This window comes from Acomys minous (genome assembly GCF_964271855.1).
Source record: "Acomys minous genome assembly, chromosome: 5".
Classification (NCBI taxonomy): Eukaryota; Metazoa; Chordata; class Mammalia; order Rodentia; family Muridae; genus Acomys; species Acomys minous.
Window position 1 is genome coordinate 47768222 of NC_140494.1, and position 22030 is coordinate 47790251.

A 22030-nucleotide genomic window follows, 5' to 3' on the forward strand; every position below is an offset into this window, starting at 1 on the left:
ATAATTGTTTAAGAACTTAATTAATTTAATTAACTAAATTAATTAACTAAATAAATTCAGTTTATTTAATTTAACAGAATTTAATTTAGTTCTGGTGAGCCATTTTAAAGTTGCTTGAGAGTGGATTCTAACATTTTGAAGGATACTATTTTAAAATGATGCACAGTAAAAGAAGCATACATTGCCCAAAATCAAAACTTCACTGAGTATGTATCATACTGACATTCAAATATTGGTAAAAATGTGTTCAATAGAAAACTAACTACTTAAAATGTACACTGTCTTTATAATACTCACTACAAGGACAACATCTATTTGTCACTAAAAGTTAAGAATTTATAATCTTTTAAAACATAATATAGTAAATATTATTACAATTGTGTGCAAGAAATAACAATAACAAACACGAGAGAACAGAAGTTACAGAAGGTGTTGGTGAACAACTAGGAGAGATTGCATTTATTACATAATGAGTTAATAGCACACACATGATTCCTATCTATAAGGTGATTATAGTGTAGTTCAGCCAACCCCAGCACACACCTTTAATCCAAGAGCTTTCTGTATACAAGGTTAAATAAAGTGAACCGTAGGTAAAGAGGCTAACAAGAAACCAGCTGACAGGGATTAAAGAGTAGGAGGGACTTTGAGTTGAAGGGTATATAAGTCAGTATGGAAAAGATGAGGCTTTTGAACTTTGGGCTAACAAGCCTTTGGCCTTGGGTTTTTTGGCTTTTTCCTCCTGGGCTGTCAGCTGAGCTAGTGAGCTTTTGGGGCTATTTCCTCTGAGACATGAGCTGAGTTGGAAGGTCAACTGGGTGCTTTCTCTGCTTTTTGAGTTAGCAGATTTTCACTCCAGCATCTGGCTCCTCAGTCTTCACTAGTAAAATCAAGCATTTGGTAATTTCAGTTTTTAATTTTCTTTTTTTATTTCTTAATGTGTTTATTTTTAATTTATTCAATTTACATCCCTATTGTAGCCCCTGCTCTCTCCTCTTTCCCCCTCCCCCTCCCCTGATCCTAAAAATAGGAAGCCTTCATCCCTTACCCTCTGACCCCAGCCTATCAAGTCTTGTCTGGACTGCCTGCATCCTCTTTCTCTGTTACCTGGCAAGGCTGCCCTTTCAGGGGGAAGTAATCAATGAGTGGGCAAGAGAGTTAATGTCAGAGGTAATCCCTAAATCCCATATTATGTAACCCACATGTGGATTGTGTTGCCTATGGAATACATCTGAGTGGGGAGCGGGGTGGAATCTAGGTCCTCTTCATTCATGGTCCTTGGTTGGTGCATCATCTCTGCCAGGCCTCCTGGGTCAGGATTTGTTGGCTCTGTTGGTCTCCTTTTGGAGATCCTGTCCCTTGTGGGTTCACTTATCTCCCCAAATCTTCTGTAAGACATCCTGTTCTCTGCCCCAAAGATTGGGTGTGAGTCTCAGTATCTGCTTTGATTCCCCCCTCCCGCCCCTCAGGTAGAGTCTTTCGGAGGACATCTATGGTAGGCTCCAGTCTTGGTCACCCTCTTCAACTGTTTCTCATGTCTATTCTATCTGACCTTCTGAGTGAGAATTAAGCATGGTCTCTAGTGTCCTCTTGTTATGATGAATCTTCGGCATTTCCTGTAGTGAAAGAATGGGCATCATTTCCAACATGCTGACAGGGTGTCCTAGTTTACTTCTGTCTGAAAGCCACAATTTTACACTCGCGAGAGTCAGCACTTCCAGGATGCTAATACCAAATTTAAGTGTTAAAAATACCTTTCTGCCTGCACATGAAATCTGCCTGCAATTCTTCTTCAGAGAAACAAGCCACTCCTGATGCACATTTCTAGTCACAGTCACTCAAGGACTGCCTTTGAAGCCAGTGAGTTCATATCATGGAAAAGCTAGTTCTTGTCTCTGCCTTGATGAACCGCGAATATCCATACACACTGAGGCTTCCAGTTTCAAAACTGCATCCTCTCCGTTTCCCATGTGAGCCACTAACAGGTTCAAAGATAATTTGTCATGATGGAACTTTCGCAATTTCCGCTAAATATATTGAAGCAAATGGTTTAGTATTCTAATTTATATTATAAACTCAAATGACCACCTCTTGAGAAAAATTATTATATATCATGTAGAACTTAGAATTTTACCATATTTTGAACACATATGTAACCATAGAAAACATACCTTAAAAAGGAAAATTTATAGTATGATATTCTTTTTTTAAAATATTTTTTATTTAATTTTAATTTATGTGTGTTGGTGTGAGAGTGTCAGATCTTGGAGTTACAGACAGGGGTGAGCTGCCATGAGGGTGCTGGGAATTGAACCTGGGTCCTTTGGAAGAGCAGGCAGTGCTCTTAACCACTGAGCCATCTCTCCAGCCCTATTCTTATGTTCTCTGACAATTGGCTTTTGCCTCTGTCCCTGAACACATGGACATGGTAAAATATTACATTTGGGTATTTTACATAATAACTCAGTAATCAAGCTATATGTTAGCTCTCTTGCTGCACGTAATCCAAAATAAATTCTTCTACTTGGAAAAAAGACTTGGTGTAGTTGATGTCTGGGTGAATATTTCCTTACATCACCACAGAAAAGTCACACAACCACCTTATTATTTAATTGTTACAATGTACACTTGTCACACAAAGAGCTAATAGAACCAAACACTAAATCAGAAAAGTAAGTAATGGAAAAATTTAAAGCTATTTCTGGTATGTTAGAAGTCGATGCAATACAGCAAGGGCTTTTGAAGACAGATAGATGCTAGTAAAATCATTACTACCTGTTGCTTTGACAGGTTCTGCCTGTGGCAGAAGTTACTACCCAAAGTCTTGGATCGTTTGAACATCTTCTGTGGTTTATATATCAGCTTTTGAATGAAAGTTCTCATAAGTCAACAAGGACTCTGTTGCATATTTATTTCCATTCTTTCCAAAATTACCTAAACTCAGATTGGAACAACCTGACGTATTTCCCTTCATTTGTTTGTTTTGTTTTGTTCTATCTCTGCTGCAATTGGCTATTGCACAGGATAGTCACTCACACTGCTGCTTAAAAATGTAAATGTTAGACAAGTCAATTTCCATCAGGCATAATCAAATATTTCCTTTCATAGAGAAAATATAAATTTCATTTTTTTCTGAGACACTTGATAATTTTCAAGATATCACTATTCTTCATGTTGGTATGGCAACTTTTCATTATTTTTTTCTGTATGTGTTATCTTCTTTAATATAGCTGGAACATAGTATGTATCACAGTAACAATTTCCTGTTGCTGCAGTAAAGAAGAATCTTACAGTTTCGGATCAACACTAGTTGTTGCTGAGAGGTATAGCTCAGAGCCTATCAGTGTCAGTGTATTTGTGCCAATGCACAAACCCGAGCTTTTATCTTTTCATTCTAGAAAGTGTACCCATCCTCGACTGGTAATCAGCTCTCTTCTTATAGTATCCGAACTAGTAACAGCTGACCCAGCTGTTCCTACAGCTTCCTACTTGGCCATCCTGTGACTTCTCTCTGACTCGCTGGTTTGTCTTGGAAGACACTTGTGACTACACCACACTTACTGACTTCACTGCACCATCCACTGCTTTACTTTGTCTAATAGACAAACTTAATCCTCCTGTTTTATAACAGAATATTATTATAGTGGTCCCCTGCTACATTGGACTTCAATATAGGTACATACAACCATTACATAATTTTTACTGTTAAAAGTATTGCTGTCATTTATTTAACAGGACTCAATTTCAGAAACATTACTTAAGTGACTTTTTGCCTGTAATCTCAACACAGGAAAGCAGTAAAAATCAAGCTGATTCAGCTTGTCTCAGGGTCATTGGGAGGTCCTGTCTCAAAGTATAAGTCATAGAGTAAGTAAGGAAGACACTTGTTGAATTTGATTCCATGTGTATATGGCCAGCATACACACACACACACACACACACACACACACACACACTAAATATGCATGTCCATATATCACAAAATGAAGAAAGATAAGAGTGGGCCTATGATGTTTGATGGTGTGATTAGTGTTTGTGTGCATGTAATACTTTATGAAAGAATGTTTTAATTTGCTAAGTCTTATTGAAAAACTCTCATAGTCTGGTAACCTTATATATTTGCATAAATATCACTTTTACAACTACAGTCATTTTTCCCTTTAATGCTGAAACTTTAGAGTTTACATCTCAGGTATTAATGGTTTCTCTAGCATTTCAATGTCTGGGCATAAATCACAAGTAAAATTGGATTGTTAAATGTTCAGCATCTTAATCATAATATTAAGGGAGGAAAGTATTCATAAATGATCTAAATGTCTTCACTATATTTATCATTGAATTAAAATTTTCAAAGAGTTAATACTGAGTGAGATTACTTTCCTGGCATAACCTAGTCATATCCAAACTGAAAAAAATACCACTACTATACTTATATTAGAAGCAAAACCTGCATTATTAATAAAAACACACCGATAATTAGAGAATTTTGTGGGCTGTGATTTTTTTGACATCAAGAAACTTTCCAGAGCTGGATGTGATGTCATGTTTATTATCTTATCATTTAAGAGTCTGAGAAAATAGAATCATTGATTTCAGGCCCATTGATTCAACATAGTGAAAGTGTATCTCAAAAATATGGTTTTATATTTCAGGATGATGGCACATGCTTTCAATTCCAGCACTCATTAGAAAAAGGCAGTCAGAATTTTGTGAGTTTCAGGCTTGCCTGAGATATAGATATCCATATCGGTGTAAAAATAAATTTATTGAGATATTTTTTTTAAATCACCAATATAGCTAATTAAATAAAGCAATCTGTATTCAATCATGTGTGTGTGTGTGTGTGTGTGTGTGTGTGTGTGTGTGTGTGTGTGTGTGTGTTCCTGTGTGGTTCTGGAAATCAAGCTCAGGTTCTAACATCCCAAGGCAAGCACTTTACTGACTGTAGATTCCCCCTTCCGACAGTGTCCCCTGAAGAATACACTCTAGCATAGAACATTGAAATATGCAAAACAAGCTAGGCACAGTGGATCATGACAGTAATGCCAGCAATCTGGGAGGTAGAGGCAGGCAGATCTCTGTGAGTTTGAGGCCAGCCTCGTTTATAAAGCAAGTCCAGGACAGCCAAGGCTACACAGAGAAACTCAATATGGAAGTTTCCCTGAAAAAAAAAAAAAGCCCCAAAACAAGCAAACACAGCAGATTGATAAATATCATTGTTTACTATATATTCTCATTTATATAGACATTCACTTCTCAAAAATTTAAGATATTTTTATAATCCTTTCCTGAAAGTGATCTTCCTACTTAGAATAATATTGAACGTCTTGAGGCCATGCAGTTCCGTCTGCTCTGGAGTTGGTTCAAAACCCAGGAATAACAGAGGCCATGTTTCAATGCCTCCTTGCTGTCTCTACTTGGCTTTAGTTTCTTTCTTTCTTTCTTTCTTTTCTTTTTTTTTTTTTCTCACTAGTACACTTTTATTTGGTCTCTAACCTATGAAGTTAATAGTATCTAAATTGAATATTAAAAATTGCTTTTTTTCCTTTATTAATTTATTCTTGTTACATCTCAATGGTTATCCCATCCCTTGTATCCTCCCATTCTTCCCTCCCTCCCATTTTCCCCTTAGTCCCCTCCCCTATGACTGTTCCTGAGGGGGATTACCTCCCCCAGTATATGTAATCAAGTCTCTTCTTGGTAACCTGCTGTCCTTCCTCTGAGTGCCACCAGGTCTCCCCCTCCAGGGGACATGGTCAAAGGTGAGGCACCAGAGTATGTGAGATTATGAAGTGTGTATCTTTATAAAAATTTAAAAATAGTAATAATCTTAAAAAAAAAAAAATGAGTGGTCTGTGCTGCCACCTGAGGCCATGGTAATATCTGAGTCTGTAGTCCTACTGCATCTGGGGCCAGTGTTCATGTCTGTGGCCCATGCTGCCACCTACTGCCAGGTGGATGTCCATGCAGTGTGGTTACCTGATAGCCATGGGTTTTGCTGCTGCAGGAGGCCACACTGATTTGAGATGCCTGGCTTACCATCTGAGGCCATGGTGATACCCTTAGTCTGTGATGTCACTAAGGGCTGTGACACTGTATATAGACACTGCATCAGCAGAGGGCCATGTTGGTGTCTGTCGTCTGAACTGCCATGCTGAGGTCTACGACGTGTGCTGATGCTAGAGAACGTATGTATGTCCGTGGTCTGTGTTGTCCTTAGAAATCATGTGTAAGTCCATGATCTACCCTCCTAAAGGTCAAAGAAGCTACTTTTGCCATGATATTGATGACTACAGACCCACAGCTGAGAAGGAGGGACACAGAAGGCTACTGTGACAACCCCTACACCCACTCCTCCAAACAAAAAGAAAAAAGACAAAAATAAATTGTAACAGCCTAGACAAAAAGCATGGAAAAGAATTTTTTCTTTTTTGGTTTTTCGAGGAAGGGTTTCTCTGTGTAGCCTTGGCTGTCCCAGACTCACTTTGTAGACCAGGTTGGCTTCGAACTCACAGCATTCCGCCTGCCTCAGCCTCCCGAGGGCTGGGATTAAAGGCATGAGCCACCACGCCCGGCCTAAAAGAACTCTTTAAAACTCTTAAAAATTGTGATAAGGATGCTGAAGTGTAGCTCTCCACAACCAATGGCTTCTGGCAGAGGTGCAGGTGGGGTAGGACTCAGTTTTCTTTAAGAGGCTGGCCACTGGAAGTTTGACCATGCTCCTGTGAGTAGACGGCAACAAAAAAATAGAATTTTTGTTTCTCTCTTCCTACCTTCATTACTTCTTTCCTTCCTTCCCTCCTTCCTTCCTTTCTTTTCTTTTTTGACTTTACAGGTTCAAAAATTAGTTACTCACTTTACATCCTAATCATAGCCTCTTCCTCTTTCTCTGTCCCACCATTTCTCCCTGTGGTCTCCCCTACCCCTCCCGCTCCCCTACTCCTCAGAGAAGAGTAACTCCACTCACCCACCCACCCCAGCTTTTCAAGTTGCATCAGGACTGAGGGGATCTCCTTCTTTTTTTGTTTTTTCTTTTATATGGGGGTGGGAATGCAGGTCACAAGGGTGGGGAGCAGACCTTTAGGTGACTGGGAATTGAGAGTGCTCAAGGCTTATGATGTGATATTCTGAAAAATTAGTAAAAACTTAAAAAAGAAAGAAAAAAAATCCATCATCTCCAGGATTTCAGGACTCTCTACACACTGGAGACATAGTCTCTTACTTGACTCCGTTCCTGACTTATTACATTCTGAGAGCTCTTTTCTCCAGGTTTTTCTTCTCTCCAGATTTGCCCTTGTGTTTCACATTTTTTTCCTCAACATTCCCATTTTTCATTTTAATTATATTCTACTAACCATTACATCTTATCCAGAGCCTGCATACGCACATTTTCTATGTTCCCTGTGTCTTTGATCCGGGAGACACATAGGACTCCTCCGTGTACAAGCCAAGCTTTAATTTATAAATCACTTGGTTTTCACTTGCACAAGGGATGGGATAACCATTGAAATGTAACAAGAATAAATTAATAAAGGAGAAAAATATTTTAAAAAGGCAAAAAATAAATAAATAAAATAAAATTCACCAAAGGCCTAAAAAAAAAAAAAAGAAAGAAAGAAAGAAAGAAAGTTGTTTATTTCCCTTGCTTTATCAATTATGATTTTCTTGTCTAGAACACAATATTTTCCCTTGAGCCTCTTCTCCAATATCGTCTGCATATTGTCTTTTAAACATCACATCCAACCTTTCTCTGTTTCCACTCTGTTAAAGGGCTGCTAGGTACTATCATCTCACCTCAGGAATCAAGATGACTCTGTCACTGGATCCATACTTTTGTCCTTGTTTCTCTACAGTCCAACTCCTGCCGAGTCTGCAGAGTTTCTTGTTGAATATATGACAGATAATGTCACATTTGTGCCCATAGCCTTTCTTTTCCTGCTATCCCAGCTCCCTTGGGAGGAACCCAGAGCCCTAGCACAAATCTTCCAGACCAGCAAGTGTGGTTTCTGTTATTGTTTAACTGTGTCTCCCTTTATGATCTAAGGGTCTTTTTTATTCATCTATAACCAAGTGTCTCAGATGGGAAAAGAATAAACACATTTCCTCTCAGTTAGGAAGTGTGAGAATCGCTCCAAGAAAGGAGAGAGAAAACCAATTTCTGAATGTTTGGGGTTGTTATTTAGAATTGTTCATTTCATCCGCTCAATTTGAAACAGAATTTCCCTATATAACCCAGACTTGCCTCAAAAAGGCTCCTCTTACCTCACCCTCCCCAAAATTGAGATGACAGGCCTGTGCCTCTTGCTATTTAAGCTGCAAATTAGGATCTTAATCCATTCATGAGTGGCACCCATATTTCATCCTGTGTCTCAATTTTTATTCTTTAGAAATTAGATCTTTAATGCATGAGTTTTTAAGATGCCTTCAGACTTTTTCTCCATGGTTGTTTCTTTAGCCTCTGCTGTCCTGCCTGGGCTTTCAGCAAGGCAAGCATCTTTCCCCTGAGGACTTGAGCATTTATCACTCTCCCTGGAAAGCACCATTATCCATAGCCACAGTTCCTCCAAGATTTTATTAAAAGTATTATTCTAAGTGAGCGCTTCTTAGACATAGTAGATAAAATACCAAGTCACCACCTACCCCTTTTAAATGTGTTCCCATATCACTGTAGTCTCTTCCTAATATATTTTTTCTAGAAATACTATGAAATACTGATTAAGTCTTCTTTATACAAGCCTCATCACACTGCAACTTATTTAATGAAGGATACAAATTCATAACTTAATATGTTTGAAGTTAAATATAATTTAATATTTTGTGGGCTTTACATATTTTCTGAAAATATGATGTTTTAAAAGAAGAATTAGTCACCAAAATAAAAAAAATTAAGTGTTGGGAATTTTCTGTCTTAACCACACAGGATTTTTTTCAGGCATCTAGAGTTCAAAAGAACCAATCACCCAAGAACAGGATATTCCATAAAAGACAGAGAAATACAGATGACCAAAATGTCATTCTGTATATTGTCTTTATCCATTAAAATTTGTCCTATTTACTACTAGCAAATGCAGTTAATTGCATTTACTTAGAAAGTAAAACTAATAAGTAACAAATGTTGGATGGAAAGACATAATTATTTCAATTTATCTATTATCCCAGTGTAGTTTTGTTGAAATTATGTTTAAATCTCAGTACATAAGAATATTCATTAAGTATAAAATACTATATTCAATTTGTATATAGTTATCATTAACAATATTTATTTAAACTACGAAATTAGCTTTGTTCAGGTTCTCTCTTCTTTTTTATATTTTGGCTTGCATCTAAATTTTTGTAATGGGTGTTTGCTTTTATTTTATGTTAGTTTACTTATTTTTATTATGTTTTGACTGTCTGTTAGGGCTTTTAGGTTTTGTTTTGTGTTTTAGAAAGGCCATCACTCCATTGTCTAGATTCACCTGGAGTTCACAGCAATCCAACTGTGTTGGTCTCTAGGAAGCTGTGATTACAGGGATAAGGCACCATGATTGGCCCCAGATGTTGCATATAAGGACAACTAGCTTTCCTTTTGTGGAAACAATATTGTACATTATTTTCTTAATAAACTAGTAAAATAATTCCACTTCTATGAAGAAAAACTATTGAAAATAATTGCATGATACCATGCTAAATTTATTTCAGTGTTCATAAATAATATGTTAAATAGTTAAATCACATTGAGAATATTTATACCAAATCAATGACTGTGTTTAAACCTTGATAGGTATTGAAAATAATATTGATGTAAGGTAAATTGAAAACAACTGTATCCAGTAAACTTTCAACTAATTGAGTTCCATATGAGATACAGTAATCATAGATTAGTTCAAAGTCTCAAAATTGTTTTGAAAATGCTCCCATTTACAATGGAAATGGCTGTTTATTTCCCCTCTAGTAGCCGAAGCTAGAAAACTTGAACTACCTTTAATTTTACTATCATGTCTTTTGCAAGGTGTACGTACAATCTTGAATTGCCAGACTTTATTGATGATAATCTTATAATTGTTTTAGTAAACAGTTAGAATACTTTTGGGCATCATACATATCCTATTTGCTGCTTTTGCCAAAAACTTTCCTAAATTATTGTGGCCTACCAATGCAGAAATCTAAACACAAGAATTTACTTTATACACAAAAGCAATATCTGTTCATTCTAGGAGAGTGGGGCAACTGTCACTTCTAGGTTTTTCCAAAAGAAAACATTTTAATATATTTCTACAACAGTACTTAAGCCATCCTGTGGTGTACTTAGTAACAAAAAGAAAATAAATTGCCATGTGTTATTTGAGTTACTTCAATTATTATTTTTAAGTCACTTTTTAAATTTTTTTTTTTTTTTTTTTTGGTTTTTTGAGACAGAATTTCTCTGTGTAGGCTTGGCTGTCCTGGACTCGCTTTATAGACCAGGCTGGCCTTGAACTCACAGCGATCCACCTGCCTCTGCCTCCGGAGTGCTGGAATTAAAGGCGTGCACCACCACGCCCGGCTTTAAAAAATTTTTTATTAATTTATTCTTGTTACATCTCAATGGTTATCCTATACGTTGTATCCTCCCATTCTTCCCTCCCTCCCATTTTCCCCTTATTCCCCTCCCCTATGACTGTTCCTGAGAGGGATTTCCTCCCCCTGTATATGTTCATAGGGTATCAAGTCTTTTCTTGGTAACCTGCTGTCCTTCCTCTGAGTGCCACTAGGTCTTCCCCTCCAGGGAAAATGGTAAAATATGAGGCATCAGAGTATGTGAGAAAGTAATATCCCACTCTCCACTCTACTGTGAAAAATGTTCTGTCCATTGGCTAGATCTGGGTAGGGGTTTAAAGTTTACCACCTGTATTGTCCTTGGCTGGTGCCTTAGTTTGAGCGGGACCCCTGGGCCCAAATCTGCCTATCATAATGTTCTACTTGTAGGCTTCTAGGACCCTCTGGATCCTTCTACTTTGCTATTCTCCCATGCTTCTCTTAAAATTTCTTTTAATTGATTTATTCAGATTACATCTCAATTGTTATCCCCTCGCTTGTATCCTCCCATTCCTCCCTCCCTCCCTTTTTTACCCTATTCCCTTCACCTAGGTCTGTGACTAAAGGGATCTCCTCCCCCACCATATGGTCACAGTCTACCATGCCTCATCCTGGTAGCCTGCTTATCTTTTTTCTGAGTGCCATCAGGCCTCCCCACCAAGGGGAAGTAGTGAAATATGGGGCACTGGAGTTCATGTCAGAGTCAGTTCTCGCTTTTCACACAACTGTTGAGAATGTCCTGTCCCTTGGCTAGATCTGAGTAGGGGTTCAATGCTTACGGCATATATTGTCCTTGGTTGGTGCAGTAGTTTGAGCAGAACCCCTTGGGTCCAGATCCACTCATCATGATGTTCTTCATGTAGCTTTCTAGGACCTTCTGGTTCCTTCTATTTCCCCATTCTTCAATGCTTCTCTCACCTAGAGTCCCAATATGGAGTTGTTGCAATCTATCTATCTATCTCCTGGAAAGTGAAGACTTTCATGGGACATGCCTTTTGCGCTAGTGTCTAATTATAAGTGAGTATAAACCATGTGGGTCTTTCTGAATCTGGGTTAACTCACTCAGTATGATAATTTCTAGTTCCATCCATTTGCCTGCAAATTTTAGGATTTTCTTGTTTTTTGATAGCTGAGTAGTATTCTATAATGTAAATGTATTGAAAGATCAATTCTCAACGTCATATGGAAAAACGAAAAACCCAGAATGGACATCTGTTACTTTGAAACTAGCTTTGCTTGGACATTCCCCTTCATTTTCCTTTAAATATCTTCCAAAACATTTTTCATCACCGATAGATCTTTATTTTGTACTGGCCTTCCCTTTATTCTGCAGTAAAATATTTGAATAGATAATCTGGTAAAGAAATGTAGCAAAACTATGCAATAATATGGAAGAATCAATTTATCTGATAATAAATGTACTAGGGGTACCTACTAATCTAAAACTACTTTAACAATGAGAAGACAAAACTGTTAGGAACTAACTGTACATCTCCAAATTTGAAATATATATATATATATATATATATATATATATATATATATATATATATATATTAGCCCTCTTTTGAGTTGTTGGTCAGGGCTGTCCAAATACTCTCAAAATGCCAAGCCTATTGCTGCTGCACTTGGTTACCCATTAGAGAGGAAAGTTAAGCCTTCATTTCTGATGACAGCATGTACTTCAGAAATAGTTGCAGAGACCCCTGAGCTAGTGCTCACATGAATGCACCCTGCCTGAGGACCAGTTTTCATGAAATCAGAAAGTGCACTAAAACCTTCCATCAGAGGGAGGCAACTAGTAGTTCTAGCAAGTTATAGTGCCCTTGTATTACATCAGCCATCACCATGGCAGGATAATCATCAGGGTGCAGGAGTGCATGCATACCTTGGTAGTAACAAACAGCTTTCTAATTGGACTTAAGAGCTGCTCAACAATAAGAAAAGTACTTCTGGTAGTGGAATCATATCTAACTACCCAGCACATTGTGAAGCCACGGTTATTGGCCACGATTTTACAACCACAAATTTCCTAAACCAGAATATATCCTAACAGTTATAAATATTTGTCATTGATCCACAGGCAAGTGTAGCTTTCACCTCTCAGCAAGGAAACTTCTTTTCTTTAACATACTGAAGCCAGCACAAAAATATTATATAAATCAGTATGCAGAATTGTGGAACTCTCAAACAACTGATATATTTACAAAACACTACTGTACCAGGGAACATTGCAGAAGAGGGAACAGAAAGAGTATAAGAGAATATGGATCATGAATTTCCTGTGAGATCACGTTTCCTAGAAATATTACAAGCTATACACATAAATTACCATCAAATTGATGTCCAAACATTCACTAAACAAAGAAGACATAAATGGTCATGCAAAAATAGATAAGGAAAAGCCCATGAGCCTCAACTGTATAAAAAGAACTATAGGCAATTGTAAGTCTTGGAGCAAGGAATGTGTTCTTCTCCAGGGAAGAAAACACTAACTGCTTATCTAGTACCAAATGATTAGCCCCAAAAATATGCATACAATTAACATTATATGGATTATTTGCATATAGTCTCAATATGTATATACAATATGCACAAAACAATATAAGATTTAAGCCACATATTTGTAGGTGTGGTGTGTTAAGTATATGAGATTGCTTGGATCAAGGAAGCCAGGAAGAATTAATTAAAAACTCAAAATTTATTTAAGAAAATCAGTAAAGCAGTCATATATAATGCTCAGTGTAAATGATCACGGGCTCTCAATGATCAATACATGTATATTTTATTAAAATCTACATTTAAATACATAATAATGCATATATATATACACATATATATGTTAATCTATTCTTTCAAGAATAATCCAAAGCATACCAGAATTAGCAATGACAGTTTCTTTTCCTGTGTGTAGTGTGATTGAATGTGCATGTAGAAGTTTGTAAGTCGGGGCTGGAGAGATGGCTCAGTTGTTAAAAGCACCACCTGCTCTTCCAAAGGTCCTGAGTTCAATTGCCAGCAACCACATCATGGCTCACAACCATCTGTAATGTGATCTGATGCCCTCTTCTGGTGTACAGGTGTATATACAGACAGAACACTGTATACATAATAAATAAATAAATAAATAAATAAATAAATAAATAAATCTTAAAAACAAGTTTGTATGTATATGGAGACACACATATTTACAGGTACACATACATGTTCACACTCATGGGTGTGAAGGCCCCAACATTGGTGTTAGGTGTTTTCCTCGATTACTCTCCATTTTTCCTATTTAAGAAAGGATCTCTCAAAAAAAACCTGCACCTTGCAAATTTTGGTTAAACTAACTCAGTCCTCTCTCTGTCTCTACATCTAAGAGCTGGTATAACAAACAGACACCACACCTCCTATACTTTTGCATAACACCTTTGGGACCCAAATCCCAGCGTTCATTCCTGTAAAATGATCTTTCTGGCAAGCTTTCCACAGCTATGTAGGTGATAGGCAGATTAGTCTTCATGTGGGTCACCTAGTAAGGGAGCAGAGGCTGTCTCTGACATGGATTCTGTGGCCTGCTTTCGACTGTTTCCTTTCCCGCCAGGCCACTATGGAAGAGGAAGTGCTCAGTCCTCATTTGACTTGATGTGCTGGGGTGGGTTGATGGTGGTGGGGACTCCACTTTTCTGAGGGCGAGGGTAGGAGAGATAGGAAGAAGAGGGGGCAGAGGGCTACAATTGGGATGTAGGATGAATTAATTAACTAATTTACAAAACGGTTCCTTTTGAAAACGTCACGTATCTATGGTTTATAATCCTGCACAGAAATTTTAAATGTGGTTGGTAATGGAGTAGAAATATGAAAAAAGTGGAAATTGATCTGTAACTTTAAATTGCATATTTCATACTAAAGTTGTACTTCATGAACTACATTTGAAGAGAAACTACTAACCTTTCATGTCAATGATTTTAACTAACCATCTAGCTTGAAGGTGGCATCCTGAATCAATATTAAATAACCAAGCCATCAAGAACACTGATCCTATGATAATTTAGCAACAATGCCATTGATATTTACAAATATAACCAATCATATCATTTGATTTATAAATTTATCACTGTTCCTGCTACAAATGGAAACAATGACTTACAAAGACCTTGTGTAGTATAGTGCTTCTAGGCTAAATCCAAACTCTGCCCCATCTTCAAATTTTGGACACAGTATTATCCTAGTATGCTACTCATAACCATCAATTAAATAAATAAAATGCTTTCTATTTCCTCCCAGTGCTCTGAATGAGGAAAGTTTACCAAGCATCCTGTACTACAAAACTGAGCATCATCTAAATGCACACATAAGGAAACATTACCCCCCCAACAATGAAAATGTAAACCAGAATCAGTCTTACATGAATACATTATTTTTATCTTTCTCTTGGTAAGTGTCTTTGTTGATTGTTGTAAAAATTAAAACAAAACAAGACAAAAAAAAACTTTGGCGTTCATTAGAAGTTGATAAAACCAAATATTTAGTATTTTAACATTGTCAACATTGTACATTTTATAACAGTGTTTTTGAAAAGGAAGAAACCTTTTAGAAACATTTCTAAAAAGAAACGTATGATGTACTAGAGTATAGGCTCCAAAATAAATTTTTAGAAAAAATATAAAGTGCCTACATTCCAACTTACACACAGGTGATATACGCTCCCTAAGCCAAATGGATTCTTTGTGAAGAAAGCCATTTAAAAACAGTCTAGGTTTATATTTACAGTCTGGTCATGGAGGGAAGCCATATTATTAATGATTTATCTTTTTAAAGGAAGTAACTTTATTCTAATCCCAACAGATGAGACTTTTTCTCAGTGCTCTTCTCCATTCCCATTCTATTTAGCATAGAACACTGTAGTGTCAGTCTTTCAGTATATAGAAAAAACAAGGATGGTATCACGACAGTGTTTCACAATGATATACTAAGAACCTATTGGAAATGTACAGCTTGCTATCCATCCATTTTCAAAGGCATGAGAGAAATCATGGGCAGAGCACTGAAACTGAAAACACATGATCAATTGTCTACTTCATTGCAGACTTCTGACCAGTGTGTAAACATGCCAATTTCTATTTGTGAGGGCAAGAGTTCACATTAAAGAACAATATTTTTCTTCACACACCAGAGTAAAGGTAACAATTTAAGAAGCTTCTTTTGGTTTTCTAAACTTTAGCAAAATGTTCCTTTAAGTTAATGTGTAGACTTGAAGGAGATTGTTACATTGGCTGGAAAGCTCAGGCTATTTCTGTGTTCTATAAAGAAGTAACGTTTAATGTCAACAGAGCCAATATTCAGATGCCCTGATCTAGAATACATGGGTACTGTACCTTCAATAAAAACACAAAGTTAAGAATGTTGAATTTTTTCTGTAGTATTGTCTCTAATAAGAAAAAAAGAGAATCATACATACTATGCCTATACTTTTCCTCAGACTATGCTACATCTGTCACCTGATTCAGGATAAGTGAATTTTTATCTTAAGTATTTTCAGTATACTACAGTGTACATGCATGTTTAGATGTTACTACATTTAATTTAAAAATATGTAAGGGATAGTTTCAACTCTTAACCACCCATAAGTTCAGAAGAGACACAAAACATTTTTGAAATGCGGTTATATTCATTGGGCCCCAAAGATACATGTAATACCTAAAATAGTATTCCTATGAGCCAATAAACAAATAATTTATATTTAGTTTATGGAATAAACTTTGTTTAAAATTTTATAATGTTATACAACTACATCTCCAATCATTTTACCATACCCATCTTAGCTTAAGGGAATAGGAGGAATAATAATCATTGATTTCCACAATAAAAAAACTTATCCAAATATCAGAAGCTGTTGCCAATGCTCATAACTTGTACAGCTAATTATATTCAGGGTTCACCAGTCACAGTTTCAAGTAGACTTTCCTATCACATTCCTTCTACTGTCTTATTCTCCTTGGCTATTGGCTTATAGTCTCCTAGGCATTTTTTTTCCTGCATTTGAAATAGCTTACTCTCATTTTGAACCACCCCTTGTTTTCAGGTAGGCAATCAATTTTAGCCATTAGTATCATTTTCTAGTTGTTTTCTGAAGTTAGCTACCCGTGTTGAAAAACACAGGAACTATGTAATACATGAAGTAATTATTGACCAAAGCCCATTAAGTGAATGCCTTACGGAGCAAATGAATTGGGTGAATGGCACTAGGTTAATACATTGACTGTAAATATAGAATCAAACATAGAACAGGAAGCTTGAAAACAAAGCTGCAATAATTGGTGCTTGGACCAGAATGCTACAAGAATGGATTCTCTTCTAGTGTCACAGTCTGTTCCCTCCTCCTACATGCTACAAGGTATGCACAAGATCTAGTGTGCATTTCAAACTCTTGATTCTGGGATGAATATGTTCTGTGAGGAGAAGATAGCCTCAGACGGAGAACAGTTATTGCAGAAGGACAGCCTCCTGCTTTTAACATCTGTGGGTGATCCCAGAGTCGAAGATAAAGGTTAGAAAATGCAAGGAGAGCATATAGTTAGGTTTTTGGCAGCATAACAAAAATCTTTCTCTTATCTCTCTCTCTGGGCTCAAAGCAGACATGCCATCACCTGAACAAACCAAAAAGCAGCATTTTTTGGGGGGTGGGGGCTAGGATTTTTCCCCCTTCAATTTCCAATTGAGAAAGCACACAGGATCGCTTATCTAGACCAGACGTGAGAGGCTCATTTAATGCAACACATAAGAGCTTTAAGGGTATCTTAATAACCCTAACTAATAAAATTGTTTTCACCTGTTACATATGACAGGTCCATAGCATCTGCATGCATAGCACACTCACATACAAGTATGGATGGGATTTACCTTGATTTTTAGATGTGGAAACAAAGACAAAATTAGATGACTCTACACGCAGAAAAAAAAAAAAAAACCAAGGTTAGGAAGTTATGGCAGTGACTGAGAGTTAACAAACAGGCAGACACCAAATAAACTAGCTAGTGATCACAGGACCCCAGCGGGCTTCTCTGCATCATTACTGTGCCTTTTGTAAAACATAAAAGTTTTCACCTTAGGATTCCAGAGACATCTATGAAAACCATTTTTGAAAGAAAAAAAATAAAAGGAATATAAAAAGGAAAAAAAACAAAACAAAACAAAACAACACATTCTAAAAATCCAAAGGAACAAAACCCAAAACAAATCAGGCTCATCTGGCAGCAGTTTCGGTGCGAAGATAGCATGTAATTTTACAGGATACTGAAAAGACAAGAATTAAAAAGCACTATGGAAAATCCAATTGCTATATTCCTGCTTGACTGACCACGCTGTTCCCACTTTTATAGATAGACATAGATGTCGCCTAATCTGATGCCCCCAGTATACAAATGTGCCTGACTGAGTCCCCTTCCAACTTCTTCAGAGGCAGGGCAGTAACAGCACATCCACAGAACAGCATCCACACAAAAACCAGCTGGAGTAGGAGCTATGCATTCCTTAGGCTCTAAAGCAGCATTCCGGCATAAGAAATACAAATTTATGCTAGCGGCAAGGCTGCCGCCTGCAACTTTCCCATTAGCACAGCACCCTGTGAAAAGCATCCAGGAGGAAGATTTCACCAATACCGTTTCACTCAGAACTGGGTAAGCAGCCCCATTGTATAAAAATATTAATGTCACGATAGAGTAAAGTGTGATGTATTGAAGCCTTACCTTGGCTGACTTGCCCTAACTGGTAGAAAGGAACTAAATTTATGAGAAGCAGAGGAGGTACTTTCTCAGAGCTCTGGGCACTGCTGCTCGCGGTCCTCCGAGAGCCCAGGCTCCGCCGGCTCCGCGCACCTCCAGCCCCAGGCTCCCAGGCTGGGTCTCTGCAGCTCCCGAGCGCTTCTCTGATTGGCTGGCAGCTCCTGTCGGCCTGATGCTGGGCTCTCACAGTCTCTCCTCCTTCCTCTGCTCCCTAACGCTCCCCCTAGTCCGTTCTTCCTCTTTTGCCTCCTTCTCCCCCACCCCACCATACATACTTTTGGGGTCTGTACAAATACGCTCTCTGCCCCATAGACAAGGTCACACAGATCGTAATAAGGTTAATAAGAATCATTTACAACACAAACAAAACAAAAACCCTGTGTTCTTGAAAAATGACGGCCAGGACGCCGGTGACAGTTTAGACCAGCAGTACTCTGCGGGGGGGGGTGGGGGGGATGGGAAAGTAGGGAAAGGAGCCTGGGGTGACTGTCAGATGGAGTGGGAGTATACATCAGAAGAGAAAGAGCAAAGGCAGACAGGGCAAGCGCTGATGTGGCAAGCTGATAATAAATTTTCATATTTCCGTGCAAAGTCGTCACAGCCTGATAAACATTCTACTGCTGGCTCGTTCATCAGCGACCCATAGTAGAGGGGAAGTCCAGCGATTTAGCTTGAGAGATGCCCTTTCATTGCCTTACCCCAAGTACTCAAGGCATGTAGGGTTTCTCTGAGGTGGAGCTTCTCCTTGGAGGTCAGCATTATATTTGTGAAGATGAATAGTGCTGCAGTGCCTTCGCTACCTCTCACTAGTGCCAGAAGAATCAAGCCAAGCATGAACTTCTCACCTCTTCTGACTCCTGAATAAATTACAAGGTTTTGTAATGTACACAGTTTGTGATACCAGGGATTCCAGGCCTGATTGGCTGTTTTCAAAACTGATGGGAACAGCTGAGAGGCATCATCCTCAGTAGTTTCTCCCAGCAGGAAGTCACCCACACTCACCCATCAATATGATCCTACATCTCACTGCGCGCATCATAGTAAACAAGTGTAGGTGTTTTCCTTAATTGAATGGCTATTGTAAGGGTCTTCTGGCAGGGATATTAACACTTATATGGGATTCTCAGTCATTGCCAACACCAAGAGAATAGCATTCCTTCGGATACATATTGGTTAAACTACCAAAGCCCCCCTTTTAGTGCTTTTCTAGAGGAAAATCACTCATGCTTAATAGATGTAGTGTGAAAGGGAGGCATGTGTGCTAATGTGCAAAGCGTGGGGCTCACAATCAAGGTTGGGATGTTCCCCGTGAGGTGGATGTGAGTGGTTATGCTGTTCCTCACCCTCAAGAGACTTTAAAAAATTTAGAAAAGACTCCTCTCTCGAATTTTTCCCTCTGTATGTGAAAAGTCATTAAAATATCTATGCAGGTATTAATAAATCATGGTAGATGTTTGACAAAGGTTATTTAACTTGTAACTGTGCCTACTTATTTGGTCTTTTTCTGCTTTGAGAAAGGTCGTTCGATAAGATAAGGTAAACGGTTATTTCTTTTAAAGTGCGGCAGATGGAATGTTCAGAATCAGCTACTTACATTTGACTGTCTTTGTTTCATGGGAGTATTGAATAGTAGAGATAGTTCAGTTGGTTTTGGGGGTTGGTATGTTAAAAGAGACAAACAGAAACAGTGCTGGGAGTGCTGGAAGTACTGGAAATGAGTTAAACCTTATTGGGAAAGCTTTGCATATTGAAGTACTTAGTTGCTCCTGCAAAATCTGTAACAAGTCAATTAAAATTTGAAAATGACCAACATTTAAACTAGTGGGGAACAACGGTGTCAGAATAATGAGCCAGTGTTATCTCAGGATTTGTTTATTCTCTCCTTTGTGGCTTCCAACACAAATGAAGGCTTTTCTTTATATAGTGTCATAATTTCATTTTTTTTAATTTGAAATCATAATATAATTAAATTATTTTACTCATATCTCCTCCCCCCAAAAGTACAATATGCAACCTTTTTTTATTTCTCTTTCAAATTTAGGGCCTCTTTTTATCACTAGTTGTTGATAATACATATATTAAATATATATATAATTATATACAATATATACCTAAATATATAATTATAACCTTCTCAGTCTTTATAATATTAATTTAATGCATTGTCAGTATAATGGTGTTTGCCTTTCATCCCAGCACTCAGAAGGCAGACTCAGGTTGATATCTGTGAGTTAGAGGCCAGCCTGGTCTACAAAAGCAAGATCAGGACAGCTAAGGCTACACATAGAAACCCTGTCTTGAAAAACTAAAAAAAAAAAAAAAAAAGAAAAACAAAAATGAAAAAAAAGAACAAAAACTACATAAATTATAGCTATTTAGAAAATCCATATTTACTTATTTAAATGAATATTGAAAACAGAATGCACTTCATTTCTTGCTCTGGTAATGAGACACTGATGAATGAGGGAAGGAATCGTTCTAATGAATAAAAAGGACGTGAAGAAGAGCATTTGGTCAAAAAGAAGTCACGTAGTTTAATTTTAACATTTGCCCCATAACATTCTCAGAAGAAGAACAACACTGTTTATTTCATCATTTCTAGTTGATTGGAATAAAATGTTTGTTGCTACCTGGCTAAAATTGTGTTTTTCTCAGATATCAGCAATAAGAATTTCAGGGATGTAGTAGAAAAAAAAAACAAAACAGGTTTTATTCTGCGTTGGGGTTTGCCACTATTAAGTCCACAATAACTGAATGGGATGGAGAAGCAGCATAAGGGTCAACAGGCACTTACTCAAAACGGCAAAAGTACAATCCATCCCTAAGAAAATACTCTGCTTATCAAGGGTAAATGTGTATCAATGACTGCACCCAGATTAAGGTCTATAGATGCTCTCAAAACCCCGTGATACAATGTGCAGTGCAGATAAGTGGTTTTAAAAGTTTGATGTTATGAACCTGTGCCAACTTTCTCCAGCAATAAGAAGGTGAGCCTTTTGTCCACCTAGTACGTGTTGGTATGTTTGCAGGGTGTAGAGAAGACAACAGATGGACTAATTTGGAGCATGGTGCTTAGAGGTAGGGATCATTTTCTTTTTTAAGTCAAAATTTAGTTTAAAAGACTTAGCAGAATTTACTATAGAGTTAATCTCAGAAACTGAAAGCATGGGCAATTCTGATACTGAACTCTTCTTGTGTTACTGTGGAATAGTTATAAGAATCCTTCTAGTTGGTGACAGAGAAGCATCCAACGTAAGATTGATGCTGGGCAGACCATAGAAACTAGAAAGACAAAATTGTAGTGCTAAATGGTGAATATTTTGAAAAAGAAACTCAGAAAATTGTCACTGTAGATGCCATCACGTGTTCAGTTGTACTGTGAAAAATTGTAATCATGTTTTCAAATACAAATGAAGCAAGAATCTAAAAAATGTCTGTAGATACTCTTCTTTTAATTCAATAGTGGGAAGGGTCAAGGGCATATGAATGCCAAGCTGGTTTATACTTGAATGTCTTTATTGGGTTGTCACAAGAACCTATACATAAACTTGAGTTATACAGCTTTTTCTGTGGATGTGTATTATGTAAAAAACAATTTCATTCAGATAATTAGCATATCATTTATCTCAAATGGTTACAGTTATATTTCCAAATAATTATATGTAATAAATGATTAGATTTTTATGAGATAAAAATCTAAAACA

At 37.4% G+C, this 22030-nt stretch overlaps 1 protein-coding gene across 7 annotated transcripts in view; it reads right to left on the reverse strand.

The window, feature by feature from the left end:
- CDH18 (cadherin 18) overlaps positions 1-22030 on the reverse strand; it is an 838900-nt gene that overhangs the window by 389625 nt on the left and 427245 nt on the right. Inside the window, exons 1-2 of one of the 7 annotated variants that reach the window (XM_084783760.1) lie at positions 18291-18597; positions 17446-17487 (exon numbers count right to left, since the gene is read on the reverse strand). The exons of 5 other annotated variants lie outside the window; for them this stretch is intronic. The gene's annotated coding sequence lies outside the window, so the exon portion shown is untranslated. Of the gene's footprint in view, positions 1-17445; positions 17488-18290; positions 18598-22030 lie in introns of those variants that run through there. One more of the 7 variants, XM_084783757.1, reaches the window with a different exon arrangement.